Source organism: Phoenix dactylifera, chromosome 10, assembly GCF_051530095.1.
Source record: "Phoenix dactylifera cultivar Ajwa chromosome 10, Ajwa_hap1_PhDact_Kaust_v1.1, whole genome shotgun sequence".
NCBI classification, from domain to species: Eukaryota; Viridiplantae; Streptophyta; class Magnoliopsida; order Arecales; family Arecaceae; genus Phoenix; species Phoenix dactylifera.
Genome location: NC_143199.1, coordinates 24,912,456 through 24,918,497, shown reverse-complemented (window position 1 = coordinate 24,918,497; position 6,042 = coordinate 24,912,456).

Here is a 6,042-nt window from a genome sequence, read left to right as displayed (position 1 = left end):
CCCACTGAGATTGAGGACAAGGAGGAAGCCAACGTGGAAGATAAAATTGCAGAGGTGATCTCATTAAAATTTGAATCCTTTTTAGATGATCTTTCTAATGTAACTGCAGAAGAATTTTTCAAGGAAGATAGTTCAGAAAATTCAACGGAGATCAGCCATGAAAATGGAACAGTGTTTGCATCGGTTGGTTAAATTTCATAAGAGATGCCATCAGATTTTGAGGTGAATAATCCGATTTTTAGTCAAAGTCGAGAAGAGCACAAGCAGCAGTTTCAACAAGATCTTCAGGTTCTTCGATCGGAGAAGTTTTATGTAAGTCTAAAAAGGTATTCCCATACTGATTTTCAAGATCCCTTCTATTATAATATGTTCTTAATATGCATGTAAATCAAAACCAACTAGTTGAAAGGTATCAGTTGCTTTTAGGAAATGTTTGATTAAATGAACTTCCATGGAAAACTTGTTTGGAAAATTAAAAAAAAAACTACCTTTCCTTTTTTGTTTGTTCCAATAGAATTTAAATAACTAGTTTAGTGCGCAAGGCTCCCACTGCAAGGTAGACAAAGGTCAACGTACATTATTTCCATCATGGAGAGAGGTTAAAATCTTACCATTGCACCAAGACTCATCCTCGATTGAAATTAATTCCAATAATTATTTAATTTTTTTAACTTTTAATTTATTTGGACTTTGATTATCAAGATCTTATAGGTCACCAAGAGAAACTGCAATGAGATTTTTTTTTTTTTTGCTGAAACTGATGTATCATACATGACGGGTATGAATATACCTAAAAAAAATAAAAGATAATAAGTTCCGAAGTGCACCGGATAGTCCCCACTCTTCCAACCACAGGGTCTCCCCATAGTGGTTAGCAACACAGGAGGTTACCTAATCTGCTGCTCTGTTGGCCTTTCGATATAACTATTTGAGATTCTTTGGGTCGTAAAACTTTTCTTCTGCTAAAAAAAGAAAAAAAACAAGTTGCCATCTTGGCTTTTGAAAGGTTTGAGATTCATGGGCAGCAGGTGCAGCATCCAAAAGGCATTCTGTGGACAGGGATATGTCCCCGTGAGGGGTGAGATTTATTGGGGAATGACGAGGAACAGAAGTATTGCATGCTTTCTTGAAATGATGGCATGCTTTTGCTTAGACCGGAATTTTTGCTCAAAAGCAGCGCAGGATGAACGGAAATGCTGCATCAAATGTATAAAGTGGCCTCGGATAAATATATAAAACAGCCTCCCTCTAGGCGCCAAATGCCATCTGCCTTAGTAAATTTGAAATTGATCAGTGCCTTTGCACCTTTCCACTTGTCTTCCAATAAACGTAGTAATTTCCTTAATCTTCAATCTTAATTTTTTTTCGAGAAAGGAAAGGGAAGTTCCATGTCATAGAAGAAGTCTCGAGAAAATATGAACCACGAGCTTAGCGTTACCGATTGGACGAATCTTCGAATATTTCATAGAGATACAATATTTAAGATACAAACCTTTCAACTAAGCAAGGGGTTGTGACCGATGAGCTAAAGATTAGCTCACAATACATAATAAGTATTCTTATTATTTATGTCTGTTACTCTCACTTGATGAAGTCTCAAGTATAACCCATATACAATGGAGAACATTATCAGCGCTTTAACTATTAATTATATCAATTAAATCTCAAGTTTCTGGATATATATACATGCAAGATGTTATCAATTCAGAATAAATGCAACACCTCTCTCTATATATATATATCTAATTATATGTTTGTTGAGAGAGAGAGAGAGAGAGAGAGAGAGAGAGAGAGAGAGCCTTTTAGACTCTAAACTCGCTTCAGGACTTGCTGGTTACTGCAGGCAAGACATTGAGGGCAAGCTGAAAAGACATGCCTCCTAAATGGTGTAGCTTTAAGGTTAAAAAATATTGATAATGAGTATCTCAATCAATCGCCAAACTATTCTTGCTCAGTTTTTTGCGCTATGTGGCAGTTGGAGATTGGTGCAATACACAGGGATAGACAAGTTCCAATAGGAGGATGGGTTGTTCATAATAGGGATGGCAATTGGGTTGGATCGAGTCAGATCAGATATGGGTCGGGTTGGATACGAATCGAGTCAAAAAAATTTATCAACCCAAACCTAATCTGTTTATTAAACAGGTCAAAATTTCAAATCTAAATCCGACCTGTTTATTAAACAAGTAACCGGCCTGGTCCATATAAATGGATTAGACATATTTTAAATGGTTAAATAGATTTAAATGGTTAAGCGAGTCAGGTTTAATATGTCAGAAATAAGTTAAGTAAATTTCAAATAGGTTAAAAGGATTTTAAACAGATTAAACGGGTTGGGTCATAACCCGATCCAATTATTAAACGGGTTAAACGGGTCAATGGTTTAAATATAAACCCAATCCATTTAATAAATAAGTTTAGACGGATTGACCCATTTATGACCTAAATCTGTTTATATCAAACCCAAACCTGCTTAAAGTGGGCCGTTCGCGGATTGGATTTATACGCCGGGTCATAAATTGCCTTCTCTAGTTGTTCACCAGGTTAGAGTGGTGCTAGATAGTATTTCCAATAACTTATTGATTTATCAGAGTATATGACTGAAAAATTGAGGCTGGTGTACCTCCTCATTTTTGCCTGCACTTGCAGAATTGTCCTAGTCAGATGCCTTAACCTAAGGTTGTTCTAACAAAATAGTGCTCTTTCCTAATTTAAAGCTTCAATTAAGTGACAATAGACTTACAGAGAATAAGATACTACTTGGATTTGTGTTTCCAATGCTACAGGATGCAAGGACTTTATGCCCAACCAAACTATTAAATTTTATTTGTTTATTTAGAGAATAACTGAGGGGTAAACAAAAATATTATTTTTTTTCAACTCTTTTTTCTTCATTCTTTCAATTTTTTCTAGACTTTTATAAGCTTTTCTTGATCTCCTTGCTGGGCAATTGAAGGAGAGACAATTGGGTTCAGCCTCCCACGAGATCATACTCATGATTGAATGGTCAGGCTAAGCCGAGCTCATTGTATTATTGGAACGCTCTCACCATGAACTTGCAAGAGGAGGCAAAATTCATTCTTAGAGAAGTATATTTATATACCTCAACCTAGACACACTTTCTATTCTTTTTATTTTTAGATTTTTTTATTATAGACTTTTGAAATTATTATTTTGTGTATCTATTGGTAGTTTTTAGGTGCAATACCTCCAACAAGTTTACATATATGAATTTAGAAAATTTCTACTTTAATGTTGCCCATCCTCTATCACCAATATATGTTGCTGTCTTTGGTATTACTTACGAAATGATGCCCATAAATGAGTGAATCAAAATAATAAATGCTGATGATTTTTTTAATGAATGGATAATCCTTATGATTTTAAATGCATAGGATGATACGAGAATTAAAGGAAATCACCTATGACTATTTTTTTTCTTTTTAATAATCTTTCCTATTTGAATCAAAAATCACTTTTGTTTCTTAAAATACTCAAAAATTTAAAATAATAGAACTCATTTTATATAAAGAATTTTTATTCATAAAAAAGTATCTCATTTAAAGTAACAAGATTTTAAAATTAATAAATCTATTGTGGTAAGGGTTGTCAAGATGACAATATAAGATAGAAATAAGGCTCTTATTCCATACTTTTGCTACCAAACACCCATTTCTTGAGTGGGGAATGGTGTTATCTCTCACACAGTATAAAGCCGTATTTGATAGTATATCTTTTTTCACGTGTTTCGATCAAATTATTATACCATACAATGGGGCGACAAAATATTCCGCCTTATTACTGGCTTGCTCCTCTACTCTCCTCCAATGGTTTCTTCTCACTATCCTAATCTTTCTACTTCGGTAGTGCTATTGCTCCTATTCTTAGCTCAATTGACATCCTCTTTGGATTGTAATTATGGCCATTATTGCCCTTTCTCTATTATTCCTCATTTTTTTGTGTTACTATTTGATCCTGTCTTTGATTTGTTGGCATTGTGATCTACGGGGTCGGGGACTCCTTCCATTCTTCAATTATTTTCTAATTTATCCTTTGTTGTTTTGTGTTATGGTCATATTTCAAGGGTTTCGCCTTGGTTATCAAGGCCCTCAGTCTGTTACAAATGTCCATCCCCTTACTTTCTTAACTGCCATGGTACTTTCACTTTTTTCTTATGATTTAAACTTTAAATCTCTGTTTATATTCGATGATAATAACTCGTGTATTTATAGCCAATTTCATTATTGGAGCCCATGATTTTGGTTAGCTCATCTTCATACTATTGCCGCCCTATTATACGGTTTAACGATACTATTAGGTTCCTCACTTAGATAATAATGCATGCTATATATTTTCCTTTGCTTGATTTTCAACTCTATTTTTATGCTTTTTTTGGTTTTATTTACATAGGTATTATTTTTTAAATCTAAGTTTTTCATATACTTATTCTTAATGAGATATAATTGGATGGCTAGTTGGCTGCATTGTATCCTATGCGTGAGGTGATGATGATGTGCCCATTTTCATAAGGGGTTTGCTAGCTATGGCATGCAACTTTTATTGTCATGATTCATGCTTGACACGACATGCACCATATATAGGACCAATGACTAAGCAACTTATAGTGTGGGTCTTCTTATTTTGTATCTATCGAACCCTATAAAATAGAGTGTGTTTGCTTTTGATTTTTGTTACATTTTGCACAATGTAGCCTTGTGAGTTTTGTACATGCAATGGCTTGCATAGACAAAAGGCTAAATGGCAACCATTGCAACTTGCATGTGTGGCAATAAGGACAAACCAATGTCAGATGGTATACATAAGGAAATGCAGTCTAGTATGCCCATGTATCCTCTTGTATAATCAGATATTGATATATATGGTTTTGAGCCCACCTTTTCTTTAACTCAAAGGCTGGTTTGGTCAAGCATTTAGTTGAGCATTATGACTAGTCATGTTACTGAGGAGATGGATTTCTTCAAGATGATTTATTATTATTATTATTATTGAGTTGTTCGTTATGTTATAGCAATTGTTGGTGTATCAACCCAACTCGTTCTTCTTTACATAGATAACAGGCGAGTTATATGATAAAGATAGCTCAATATTGCAAGCTATGATTCATGTATATATTGGTCGTAATTTATGTTTATATATCATGGCATGTCAAATGTACAACTTTCTTGATAGATGCTGTAATATTGCGAGCCATCAGTTACATATGTAATCAATGTATTGTATTAGTAATCTTGTGTGTGAGTTATTAATTATATATATAACATAAAAAGTCTATGAAAATGAAATTTCTTTCTTTTAACTTTAATATATATCATCCAAATTATATTTATCCAGTACCATTTTAATAGGAGGGGCTTATTTAGGCACTTTTCACAACTGGTTTAAGGGCAATTCTATCAAAAAAAAAAGAAAAAAGGAAAGAACTTGTTCCTCCAAGTTATCCATCCAACCAATCACCATCAATAGAATAACCTCCCAATTTATCCATCCATCCAAATTCCCTATTCCATGGAAAAAAATCTTATTCCTCCACACTTAATTGGATAACTTTCATTTTTCCTTCCAATTTTTTCTACCGCCAAATGCTATCCAAGAGTTTAAATCTAATGTTATAAAAAAATTATTACCATAAGACTCTATATCCTTCAATAGTAGATTGTGGAGCAACGCAAGCAAGGTTGTGAGTGATATCCCGATAATCCAACAACTAAAACTAATCATTAGTAGAATTGGGTCAAACACCAATAATGTATATAAACCAATAATTGAATATGAGAGGCTCATTGGGTCAAGCTTGGAAATAAATGTGTATAATCCAATAATGTAATGTATAATATAATAACAAATTACATGGCACATACACATGTGAGCTATGAACTATATATTAGCAAATTTTTCATGCATCAACATATAACACTGTATTAGCAAATGTTCTAGGTTAATTGTGTATGTGTGCTTGTGCATGTATGTCTTCTATGGTGGGTCAGCTCTTCATTTTCCTTCCAAACCCTATGTCACTTTCTC